Source organism: Ranitomeya variabilis, chromosome 5 (genome assembly GCF_051348905.1).
Source record: "Ranitomeya variabilis isolate aRanVar5 chromosome 5, aRanVar5.hap1, whole genome shotgun sequence".
Taxonomy (NCBI): domain Eukaryota; kingdom Metazoa; phylum Chordata; class Amphibia; order Anura; family Dendrobatidae; genus Ranitomeya; species Ranitomeya variabilis.
The window spans coordinates 263,856,465-263,870,028 of NC_135236.1; the positions used below are offsets into that span (position 1 = coordinate 263,856,465).

General features: G+C 46.3%; 1 protein-coding gene across 1 annotated transcript in view; it reads left to right on the forward strand.

Annotated features, from left to right (window-relative positions):
• The window catches only part of IDH3A (isocitrate dehydrogenase (NAD(+)) 3 catalytic subunit alpha), a 42,127-nt gene that overhangs the window by 27,306 nt on the left and 1,257 nt on the right, over window positions 1-13,564 (forward strand). The gene's annotated exons all lie outside the window — the stretch shown is intronic.

Below are 13,564 nucleotides of genomic sequence, written 5' to 3' on the forward strand. Positions count from 1 at the left end.
CCTGCATTCACAGCGCCTTTTCTAATTTGTAGGCCGGATGGAGCTGATGACGTGATGTGACTGTGAATCTGAAAAGGCATTGGGATGCCAGCAGATAGTACAACTGTCTAACCAGTAAAAGTAGGGGAGTATAAAGCAAAAACCCAACAACTAAGAAAGCAATCCTACCCCTTAAAACCATTAGTCTTTATTAATAATCCAGTATAAAAATACAATAATTTAGCAATTTCCGATACACAACATCCCAATTAGGGGGCCACACTATCCTGGGAATGAGGGACTCCGCTTATCTATATCTCATTTACAGACAAAAAATAACACAATAGAAAAAATGAACAAAACGTGAAAAATAACAATAAAAAAACAGAAAAATGAAAAAAACATAAAAAATGAAAAAATTGATATAGTATGCCTATATTGACACTAATGAGCCCTAAGGTCTGATATCCTTCCTTGCAGCGGAGGTTGGCACCCTACATAGTCGACATGGCGCCCCCGCTCAACGGCGGCTGTCCCTTATTTCCCTAGGTGACCCCTAACAAATCTATTACCCATAAATATCAAAACCCCACACAGATATGGATCAGAAAAGATCCATAGTAACACACATTTAAAAATACTGATGCACCCGATATCTGACCTGTAGTTAATCTATATGGTAGATATGCAATAATCCATTTAGGCATGAGACTGCCCCTAGCTTTTGTATATATGTGCTAACAATAGTTGACCACCATACTTTTAGTAACCCAGAATATACAAATAAATTCTCAATCAATCCTCATATATGTGTTTAGAGGAAAAGGCATAGTCATATAGCTGTCATCTGTCACAAAAATCTGTTATAGTTGCTAGCTAGAGTTCTGATAAAAAACGCTCAAAGGGCTGGTTATCACCATATGTTATATTAAATATAAGTAATTCACATAAATACTCGCAGTTCACTCTTTTGCAAATAACGGGCAATATATAAGTATTTTATGCTTCCCTCTTTTGGCCAGGTCAAGTGTTCAGTATACCAGCAATTGCATCATAATATCAAGATTAATGCAGTTATCCACTTAGCTCCTTATTCCTCAGATATTCCCTCATGGCCGCTCTACAGATCCATCGGCTCATGTACACGCTGTCCCGACGCGTTTCTCCCCCGTTCTATTCATTCCGGGGGTTCATCAGGGGACCTTGAATTAGTGGACCATAATAGGTTCTAGAGCCACTCGCAGGAATCACGATATTAGGTTCCACAGTCTGTGCACATTTTTAAATGCGTGTTACTATGGATCTTTTCTGATCCATATCTGTGTGGGGTTTTGATATTTATGGGTAATAGATTTGTTAGGGGTCACCTAGGGAAATAAGGGACAGCCGCCGTTGAGCGGGGGCGCCATGTCGACTATGTAGGGTGCCAACCTCCGCTGCAAGGAAGGATATCAGACCTTAGGGCTCTGTTGTGAATTTGGATTCTGGGCTCCCCCGGTGGCTACTGGTGGAATTGAACTGGTGTCTTCATCTTCTCTGTTCACCTGTTCCCATCAAGATGTGGGAGTCGCTATATAACCTTGCTGCTCTGTTAGTTGCTTGCCGGTCAACAATGTTATCAGAAGCCTCTCTGTGCTTGTTCCTGCTCCTAGACAACTACTAGATAAGTTGGACTCTTGTCCATGTTTGTTTTTGCATTTTTGTTCCAGTTCACAGCTGTAGTTTCGTTACTGTGTCTGGAAAGCTCTTGTGAACAGGAATTGCCACTCTGGTGTTATGAGTTAATGCCAGAGTTTTAAAGTAATTTCTGGATGGTGTTTTGATAGGGTTTTCAGCTGACCATGAAAGTGTCCTTTCTGTCTTCTGCTATGTAGTAAGTGGACCTCAAATTTGCTAAACCTATTTTCATACTACGTTTGTTATTTCATCTTGATTCACCGCCAATACATGTGGGGGGCCTCTGTCTCCTTTCGGGGTATTTCTCTAGAGGTGAGCTAGGACTAATATTTTCCTCTGCTAGCTTTATTTAGTCCTCCGGCTGGTGCTGGGCATCTAGAATCAACGTAGGCATGCTACCCGGCCACTGCTAGTTGTGCGTTAGGTTTAGTTCATGGTCAGCTCAGTTCCCATCTTCCAAGAGCTAGTTCCTATATATGCTGATGCTATGATCTCTTGCCATTGAGATCATGACAGTTTGACCGGCCCACTAAAGGGTTAAAATCCTTGGCTGAGAAAGGAGAGAAATAAGTAGTCTGCTGAAATTTTTTTTTTTTTTTTTTGGCTCTGTGTCCACCTGTTTGCAATGGATCTTCAGAGTGTAACTGCAGGTTTGAATAATCTCGCCACGAAGGTACAAAATTTGCAAGATTTTGTTTGTCATGCACCTGTATCTGAGCCGAGAATTCCTTTGCCGGAATTTTTCTCGGGGAATAGATCTGGGTTTCAGAATTTTCGAAATAATTGCAAATTATTTTTGTCCCTGAAATCTCGCTCTGCCGGAGATCCTGCACAGCAGGTCAGGATTGTGATTTCCTTGCTCCGGGGCGACCCTCAAGACTGGGCTTTTTCATTGACACCAGGGGATCCTGCGTTGCTCAATGTGGATGCGTTTTTTCTGGCCTTGGGGTTGCTTTATGACGAACCTCATTTGGAGCTTCAGGCAGAAAAAACTTTGATGTCCCTATCTCAGGGGCAAGATGAAGCGGAAATTTACTGCCAAAGTTTCCGTAAATGGTCTGTGCTTACTCAGTGGAATGAGTGCGCCCTGGCGGCGACTTTCAGAGAGGGTCTCTCTGATGCCATTAAAGATGTTATGGTGGGGTTCCCTGTGCCTGCGGGTCTGAATGAGTCCATGACAATGGCTATTCAGATCGATAGGCGTTTGCGGGAGCGCAAACCAGTGCACCATCTGGCGGTGTCCACTGAGAAATCGCCAGAGAGTATGCAGTGTGATAGAATTCTGTCCCGAAGCGAGCGGCAGAATTTTAGACGGAAAAATGGGTTGTGTTTCTATTGTGGTGATTCTACTCATGTTATATCAGCATGCTCTAAGCGCACTAAAAAGCTTGGTAAATCTGTTTCCATTTGCACCTTACCGTCTAAGTTTATTCTATCTGTGACCCTGATTTGCTCTTTGTCATCTATTACCACGGACGCCTATGTCGACTCTGGCGCCGCTTTGAGTCTTATGGATTGGTCCTTTGCCAAACGCTGTGGGTATGATTTAGAGCCTTTGGAGACTCCTATTCCTCTGAAGGGGATTGACTCCACCCCATTGGCTAATAATAAACCACAATACTGGACACAAGTAACTATGCGTATTAACCCCTTCCCGACCCATGACGCCACGTAGGCGTCATGAAAACCCGTGCCAATCCGACCCATGACGCCTATGTGGCGTCATGGAATGATCGCGTCCCTGCAGATCGGGTGAAGGGGTTAACTCCTATTTTACCCGATCTGCAGGGAGAGGGGGAGTGGTGCTTCAGCCCAGGGGGGGTGGCTTCACCCCCCCGTGGCTACGATCGCTCTGATTGGCTGTTGAAAGTGAAACTGCCAATCAGAGCGATTTGTAATATTTCACCTAAAAAACAGGTGAAATATTACAATCCAGCCATGGCCGATGCTGCAATATCATCGGCCATGGCTGGAAACACTAATGTGACCTCCCCCCACCCCACCGATCGCCCCCCCAGTGCGCCGTTATAGGGTCCGGTCCCCTCCGTCCGCCTGCCGGCTCCCCTGTCCTGCTGTCCGCTCCCCCGTCCTCCTGCCCGCTCCCCCCCTGCTCCTATGTCACCCCCCCGTGCTCCGACGCCCCCCTCGTGCCCCGATCTCCCCCCCCTTATACTTACCGAGGCTCCCGGTCCCCGTCCGCCTCCATCATGGGCGCCGCCATGTTCCAAAATGGCGGGCGCATGCTCAGTGCGCCCGCCGGCCGGCAGATTCTTAGAGGTACATTTTGATCGCTGTGGTAGGTTCTATCACAGCGATCAAAATAAAAAAATAATAAATAACCCCCCCCCCTTTATCACCCCCATAGGTAGGGACAATAATAAAATAAAGAAAATATTTTTTTTTCTTTTTCCACTAGGGTTAGGGTTAGAACTAGGGTTAGAACTAGGGTTAGAACTAGGGGTAGGGTTAGGGGTAGGGTTAGGGTTACGGGTAGGGTTAGGGTTAGGGGTAGGGTTATGGCATGTGCACACAGAGCGGATCCGCCGCGGATCGGCAGCGGATCCGCAGCGGATCGGCCGCGGATCCGCAGCGGATCGGCCGCGGATCCGCAGCGGATCGGCCGCGGATCGGCCGCGGATCGGCCGCGGATCCGCAGCGGATCCGCAGCGGATCCGCAGCGGATTGGCCGCGGATCCGCAGCGGATTGGCCGCGGATTGGCAGCGGCTCCGCAGCGGATTGGCCGCGGATCCGCAGCGGATTGGCCGCGGATTGGCAGCGGATCCGCAGCGGATCCGCAGCGGATTGGCCGCGGATCCGCAGCGGATTGGCAGCGGATCCGCAGCGGATCCGCAGCGGATCGGCCGCGGATCCGCAGCGGATTGGCCGCGGATCCGCAGCGGATTGGCCGCGGATTGGCAGCGGCTCCGCAGCGGATTGGCCGCGGATCCGCAGCGGATTGGCCGCGGATTGGCAGCGGATCCGCAGCGGATCGGCCGCGGATTGGCCGCGGATTGGCAGCGGATCCGCAGCGGATTGGCCGCGGATCCGCAGCGGATTGGCCGCGGATCCGCAGCGGATTGGCCGCGGATCCGCAGCGGATTGGCCGCGGATCCGCAGCGGATTGGCCGCGGATTGGCAGCGGATTGGCCGCGGATTGGCAGCGGATCCGCAGCGGATTAGCCGCTGCGAATTCGAAGCAGTTTTCCATCAGGTTTACAGTACCATGTACACCTAAGGAAAACCAAATCCGCTGTGCCCATGGTGCGGAAAATTCCGTGCAGAAACGCTGCGTTGTATTTTCCGCAGCATGTCAATTCTTTGTGCGGATTCCGCAGCGTTTTACACCTGTTCCTCAATAGGAATCCGCAGGTGAAATCCGCACAAAAAAAACACTGGAAATCTGCTGTAAATCCGCAGGTAAAACGCAGTGCCTTTTACCTGCAGATTTTTTAAAAATCGTGCGGAAAAATCTCACACGAATCCGCAACATGGGCACATAGCCTTAGGGTTAGGGTTGGAATTAGAGTTAGGGTTGGAATTAGGGCTAGGGTTTGAAATAGGGTTAAGATTAGGCTTGTGGTTAGGGTTACGGATAGGGTTAGGGGTGTGTTGGGGTTACAGTTGTGGTTAGGGTTGGGATTAGGGTTACGGTTGGGATTAGGGTTAGGATCAGGGTTGGAATTAGGGTTACGGGTGTGTTGCGGTTAGGGTTGTGGTTAGGGGTGTGTTGGGGTTAAGGTTGTGATTAGGGTTATGGCTACAGTTGGGATTAGGATTAGGGGTGTGTTGGGGTTAGTGTTGAAGTTAGAATTGAGGGGTTTCCACTGTTTAGGCACATCAGGGGTCTCCAAACGCAACATGGCGCCACCATTGATTCCAGCCAATCTTGCGTTCAAACAGTCAAATGGTGCTCCCGCCCTTCCAAGCCCCGACGTGCGCCCAAACAGTGGTTTACCCCCACATTTGGGGTACCAGCGTACTCAGGACAAACTGGGCAACAACTGTTGGGGTCTAATTTCTCCTGTTACCCTTGCAAAAATAAAAAATTACTTGCTAAAACATAATTTTTGAGGAAAGAACAATTATTTTTTATTTTCACGGCTCTGCGTTATAAACTTCTGTGAAGCACTTGGGGGTTGAAAGTGCTCACCACACATCTAGATAAGTTCCTTCGGGGGTCTAGTTTCCAAAATGGGGTCACTTGTGGGGTGTTTCTACTGTTTAGGCACATCAGGGGCTCTGCAAATGCAATGTGACGCCCGCAGACCATACCATCAAAGTCTGCATTTCAAATGTCACTACTTCCCTTCCGAGCCCTGACGTGTGCCCAAACAGTGGTTTACCCCCACATATGGGGTATCAGCGTACTCACAACAAACTGGGCAACAAATATTGGGGTCCAAATTCTCCTGTTACCCTTGTGAAAATAAAAAATTGCTTGCTAAAACATCTTTTTTGAGGAAAGAAAAATGATTTTTTATTTTCACGGCTCTGCGTTGTAAACTTCTGTGAAGCACTTGGGGGTTGAACGTGCTCACCACACATCTAGGTAAGTTCCTTGGGGGGTCTAGTTTCCAAAATGGGGTCACTTGTGGGGTGTTTCTACTGTTTAGGCACATCAGGGGCTCTGCAAATGCAATGTGACGCCCGCAGACCATTCCATCAAAGTCTGCATTTCAAATGTCACTACTTCCCTTCCGAGCCCTGACGTGTGCCCAAACAGTGGTTTACCCCCACATATGGGGTATCAGCGTACTCACAACAAACTGGGCAACAAATATTGGGGTCCAAATTCTCCTGTTACCCTTGTGAAAATAAAAAATTGCTTGCTAAAACATCTTTTTTGAGGAAAGAAAAATGATTTTTTATTTTCACGGCTCTGCGTTGTAAACTTCTGTGAAGCACTTGGGGGTTGAACGTGCTCACCACACATCTAGGTAAGTTCCTTGGGGGGTCTAGTTTCCAAAATGGGGTCACTTGTGGGGTGTTTCTACTGTTTAGGCACATCAGGGGCTCTGCAAATGCAATGTGACGCCCGCAGACCATTCCATCAAAGTCTGCATTTCAAATGTCACTACTTCCCTTCCGAGCCCTGACGTGTGCCCAAACAGTGGTTTACCCCCACATATGGGGTATCAGCGTACTCACAACAAACTGGGCAACAAATATTGGGGTCCAAATTCTCCTGTTACCCTTGTGAAAATAAAAAATTGCTTGCTAAAACATCTTTTTTGAGGAAAGAAAAATGATTTTTTATTTTCACGGCTCTGCGTTGTAAACTTCTGTGAAGCACTTGGGGGTTGAACGTGCTCACCACACATCTAGGTAAGTTCCTTGGGGGGTCTAGTTTCCAAAATGGGGTCACTTGTGGGGGGTTTCTACTGTTTAGGCACATCAGGGGCTCTGCAAACGCAACCTGACGCCCGCAGAGCATTCCATCAAAGTCTGCATTTCAAAACGTCACTACTTCCCTTCCGAACCCCGACGTGTGCCAAAACAGTGGTTTACCCCCACATATGGGGTATCAGCGTACTCAGGAGAAACTGGACAACAACGTTTGGGGTCCAATTTCTCCTGTTACCCTTGGGAAAATAAAAAATTGTGGGCTAAAAAATCATTTTTGAGAAAAGAAAAATTATTTTTTATTTTCATGGCTCTGCGTTATAAACTTCTGTGAAGCACTTGGGGGTTCAAAGTGCTCACCACACATCTAGATTAGTTCCTTGGGAGGTCTAGTTTCCAAAATGGGGTCACTTGTGCGGGAGCTCCAATGTTTAGGCACACAGGGGCTCTCCAAACGCGACATGGTGTCCGCTAATGATTGGAGCTAATTTTCCATTCAAAAAGCCAAATGGCGTGCCTTCCCTTCCGAGCCCTGCCGTGCGCCCAAACAGTGGTTTACCCCCACATATGGGGTATCATCGTACTCAGAACAAACTGGACAACAACATTTGGGGTCCAATTTCTCCTATTACCCTTGGGAAAATAAAAAATTCTGGGCTAAAAATCATTTTTGAGGAAAGAAAAATTATTTTTTTATTTTCACGGCTCTGCGTTATAAACTTCTGTGAAGCACCTGGGGGTTATAAATGCTCACTATGCATCTAGATAAGTTTCTTGGGGGGTCTAGTTTCCAAAATGGGGTCACTTGTAGGGGAGCTCCAATGTTTAGGCACACAGGGGCTCTCCAAACGCGACATGGTGTCCGCTAACGATTGGAGCTAATTTTCCATTCAAAAAGTCAAATGGCACGCCTCCCCTTCCGAGCCTTGCCGTGCACCCAAACAGTGGTTTACCCCCACATATGAGGTATCGGCATACTCAGGAGAAATTGCCCAACAAATTTTAGGATCCATTTTATCCTGTTGCCCATGTGAAAATGAAAGAATTGAGGCTAAAAGAAATTTTGTGTGAAAAAAAAATACTTTTTCATTTTTGCGGATCAATTTGTGAAGCACCTGGGGGTTTAAAGTGCTCACTATGCCTCTGGATGAGTTCCTTGGGGGGTCTAGTTTCCAAAATGGGGTCACTTGTGGAGGAGCTCCAATGTTTAGGCACACAGGGGCTTTCCAAACGCGACATGGTGTCCGCTAACGATGGAGATAATTTTCCATTCAAAAAGTCAAATGGCGCTCCTTCCCTTCCGAGCCTTACCATGTGCCCAAACAGTGGTTTACCCCCACATGTGAGGTATTGGTGTACTCAGGAGAAATTGCCCAACAAAATTTAGGATCCATTTTATCCTGTTGCCCATGTGAAAATGAAAAAATTGAGGCTAAAATAATTTTTTTGTGAAAAAAAAGTACTTTTTCATTTTTACGGATCAATTTGTGAAGCACCTGGGGGTTTAAAGTGCTCACTATGCTTCTAGATAAGTTCCTTGGGGGGTCTAGTTTCCAAAATGTGGTCACTTGTGGGGGAGCTCCAATGTTTAGGCACACGGGGGCTCTCCAAACGCGACATGGTGTCCGCTAAAGATTGGAGCCAATTTTTCATTCAAAAAGTCAAATGGCGCTCCTTCCCTTCCGAGCCCTGCCGTGCGCCCAAACAGTGGTTTACCCCCACATATGAGGTATCAGCGTACTCAGGACAAATTGGACAACAACGTCCCTGGTCCAGTTTCTCCTTTTACCCTTGGGAAAATAAAAAAATTGTTGCTAAAAGATCATTTTTGTGACTAAAAAGTTAAATGTTCATTTTTTACTTCCATGTTGCTTCTGCTGCTGTGAAACACCTGAAGGGTTAATAAACTTCTTGAATGTGGTTTTGAGCACCTTGAGGGGTGCAGTTTTTAGAATGGTGTAACTTTTGGGTATTTTCAGCCATATAGAACCCTCAAAATGACTTCAAATGTGAGGTGGTCCCTAAAAAAAATGGTTTTGTAAATTTTGTTGTAAAAATGAGAAATCACTGGTCAAATTTTAACCCTTATAACTTCCTAGCAAAAAAAAAAATTGTTTCCAAAATTGTGCTGATGTAAAGTAGACATGTGGGAAACGTTATTTATTAACTATTTTGTGTCACATAACTCTCTGGTTTAACAGAATAAAAATTCAAAATGTGAAAATTGCGAAATTTTCAAATTTTTTGCCAAATTTCCGTTTTTTTCACAAATAAACTCAAAAATTATCAACCTACATTTACCACTAACATGAAGCCCAATATGTCACGAAAAAACAATCTCAGAATCGCTAGGATCCGTTGAAGCGTTCCTGAGTTATTACCTCATAAAGGGACACTGGTCAGAATTGCAAAAAACGGCAAGGTCATTAAGGCCAAAATAGGCTGGGTCATGAAGGGGTTAAACCGGATCACCAGGAGATTATTCGCTTTCTGGTGCTGTATAATCTACATGATGATTTGGTGCTAGGATTGCCTTGGCTGCAATCTCACAACCCAGTCCTCGACTGGAAAGCTATGTCTGTGTTGAGCTGGGGATGTAAGGGGGCTCATGGGGATGTACCTGTGGTTTCCATTTCATCATCTATTCCCTCTGAAATTCCTGAGTTCCTGTCTGACTATCGTGACGTCTTTGAAGAATCCAAGCTTGGTTCGTTACCTCCGCACCGAGAGTGCGATTGTGCCATAGATTTAATTCCGGGTAGTAAATACCCAAAGGGTCGTTTATTTAATCTGTCTGTGCCTGAACATGCTGCTATGCGTGAATATATAAAGGAGTCCTTGGAAAAGGGACATATTCGTCCATCGTCATCTCCCTTAGGAGCCGGTTTTTTCTTTGTGTCAAAAAAAGACGGCTCTTTGAGACCATGTATTGATTATCGGCTTTTGAATAAAATCACTGTTAAATATCAATACCCATTGCCGTTGCTGACTGATTTGTTTGCTCGCATAAAGGGGGCCAAGTGGTTCTCTAAGATTGACCTTCGTGGGGCGTATAATTTGGTGCGAATCAGGCAGGGGGATGAGTGGAAAACCGCATTTAATATGCCCGAGGGCCACTTTGAGTATTTAGTGATGCCTTTTGGTCTTTCAAATGCTCCGTCAGTTTTCCAGTCCTTTATGCATGATATTTTTCGCGATTATTTGGATAAATTTATGATTGTGTATCTGGATGATATTCTGATTTTTTCGGATGACTGGGACTCTCATGTCCAGCAAGTCAGGAGGGTTTTTCAGGTTTTGCGGTCTAATTCTTTGTGTGTGAAGGGTTCTAAGTGTGTTTTTGGGGTACAGAGGATTTCCTTTTTGGGATATATTTTTTCCCCCTCTTCCATTGAAATGGATCCTGTCAAGGTTCAAGCTATTTGTGATTGGACGCAGCCCTCTTCTCTTAAGAGTCTTCAGAAATTTTTGGGCTTTGCTAACTTTTATCGTCGATTTATTGCTGGTTTTTCGGATATTGCTAAGCCATTGACCGATTTGACTAAGAAGGGTGCTGATGTGGCTGATTGGTCCCCTGATGCTGTGGAGGCCTTTCGGGAGCTTAAGCGCCGTTTTTCCTCTGCCCCTGTGTTGCGTCAGCCTGATGTTGCTCTACCTTTTCAGGTTGAGGTCGACGCTTCTGAGATCGGAGCTGGGGCAGTGTTGTCGCAGAAAAGTTCTGACTGCTCCGTGATGAGGCCTTGTGCCTTCTTTTCCCGTAAATTTTCGCCCGCTGAGCGGAATTATGATGTTGGGAATCGGGAGCTTTTGGCCATGAAGTGGGCTTTTGAGGAGTGGCGCCATTGGCTTGAGGGGGCCAGACATCAGGTGGTGGTATTGACTGACCACAAAAATTTGATTTATCTTGAGACCGCCAGGCGCCTGAATCCTAGACAGGCGCGCTGGTCATTATTTTTCTCTCGGTTTAATTTTGTGGTGTCATACCTACCGGGTTCTAAGAATGTTAAGGCGGATGCCCTTTCTAGGAGTTTTGAGCCTGACTCGCCTGGTAACTCTGAGCCCACAGGTATCCTTAAGGATGGAGTGGTATTGTCAGCCATTTCTCCAGACCTGCGGCGGGCCTTGCAGGAGTTTCAGGCGGATAGACCTGATCGTTGCCCACCTGATAAACTGTTTGTTCCTGATGATTGGACCAGTAGAGTCATCTCTGAGGTTCATTCTTCTGCGTTGGCAGGTCATCCTGGCATTTTTGGTACCAGGGATTTGGTGGCAAGGTCCTTCTGGTGGCCTTCCCTGTCACGAGATGTGCGAGGCTTTGTGCAGTCTTGTGACGTTTGTGCTCGGGCCAAGCCTTGTTGTTCTCGGGCTAGTGGATTGTTGTTGCCCTTGCCTATTCCTAAGAGGCCTTGGACGCACATCTCGATGGATTTTATTTCAGATCTGCCTGTTTCTCAGAAGATGTCTGTCATCTGGGTGGTGTGTGACCGTTTCTCTAAGATGGTCCATTTGGTTCCTCTGCCCAAGTTGCCTTCTTCTTCCGAGTTGGTTCCTCTGTTTTTTCAAAATGTTGTTCGTTTACATGGTATTCCTGAGAATATCGTTTCTGACAGAGGGACCCAATTCGTGTCTAGATTTTGGCGGGCATTCTGTGCTAGGATGGGCATAGATTTATCTTTTTCATCCGCTTTCCATCCTCAGACGAATGGCCAGACCGAGCGGATTAATCAGACCCTGGAGACATATCTGAGGTGTTTTGTGTCTGCTGACCAGGATGATTGGGTTGCTTTTTTGCCATTGGCGGAGTTCGCTCTCAATAATCGGGCCAGCTCTGCCACTTTGGTGTCCCCGTTTTTCTGTAATTCGGGGTTTCATCCTCGATTTTCCTCTGGTCAGGTGGAATCTTCGGATTGTCCTGGAGTGGATGCTGTGGTGGAGAGATTGCATCAGATCTGGGGGCAGGTGGTGGACAATTTGAGGTTGTCCCAGGAGAAGACTCAGCTTTTTGCTAACCGCCGTCGTCGTGTTGGTCCTCGTCTTCTTGTTGGGGACTTGGTGTGGTTGTCTTCTCGTTTTGTCCCTATGAGGGTCTCTTCTCCTAAGTTTAAGCCTCGGTTCATTGGCCCGTATAAGATATTGGAGATTCTTAACCCTGTTTCCTTCCGTTTGGACCTCCCTGCATCCTTTTCTATTCATAACGTTTTTCATCGGTCATTATTGCGCAGGTATGAGGTACCGGTTGTGCCTTCCGTTGAGCCTCCTGCTCCGGTGTTGGTTGAGGGTGAGTTGGAGTACGTTGTGGAGAAAATCTTGGACTCTCGTGTTTCCAGACGGAGACTCCAGTATCTGGTCAAGTGGAAGGGATACGGCCAGGAGGATAATTCTTGGGTTAATGCATCTGATGTTCATGCCTCTGATCTGGTTCGTGCCTTTCATAGGGCCCATCCGGATCGCCCTGGTGGTTCTGGTGAGGGTTCGGTGCCCCCTCCTTGAGGGGGGGGGTACTGTTGTGAATTTGGATTCTGGGCTCCCCCGGTGGCTACTGGTGGAATTGAACTGGTGTCTTCATCTTCTCTGTTCACCTGTTCCCATCAAGATGTGGGAGTCGCTATATAACCTTGCTGCTCTGTTAGTTGCTTGCCGGTCAACAATGTTATCAGAAGCCTCTCTGTGCTTGTTCCTGCTCCTAGACAACTACTAGATAAGTTGGACTCTTGTCCATGTTTGTTTTTGCATTTTTGTTCCAGTTCACAGCTGTAGTTTCGTTACTGTGTCTGGAAAGCTCTTGTGAACAGGAATTGCCACTCTGGTGTTATGAGTTAATGCCAGAGTTTTAAAGTAATTTCTGGATGGTGTTTTGATAGGGTTTTCAGCTGACCATGAAAGTGTCCTTTCTGTCTTCTGCTATGTAGTAAGTGGACCTCAAATTTGCTAAACCTATTTTCATACTACGTTTGTTATTTCATCTTGATTCACCGCCAATACATGTGGGGGGCCTCTGTCTCCTTTCGGGGTATTTCTCTAGAGGTGAGCTAGGACTAATATTTTCCTCTGCTAGCTTTATTTAGTCCTCCGGCTGGTGCTGGGCATCTAGAATCAACGTAGGCATGCTACCCGGCCACTGCTAGTTGTGCGTTAGGTTTAGTTCATGGTCAGCTCAGTTTCCATCTTCCAAGAGCTAGTTCCTATATATGCTGATGCTATGATCTCTTGCCATTGAGATCATGACAGGGCTCATTAGGGTCAATATAGGCATACTATATCAATTTTTTCATTTTTTATGTTTTTTTCATTTTTCTGGTTTTTTATTGTTATTTTTCACGTTTTGTTCATTTTTTCTATTGTGTTATTTTTTGTCTGTAAATGAGATATAGATAAGCGGAGTCCCTCATTCCCAGGATAGTGTGGCCCCCTAATTGGGATGTTGTGTATCGGAAATTGCTAAATTATTGTATTTTTATACTGGATTATTAATAAAGACTAATGGTTTTAAGGGGTAGGATGCCAGCAGATAGTAAGACGTTTGCAGATCTCTGGTCCGGGGCACTGTGGACTACCTAATTGATC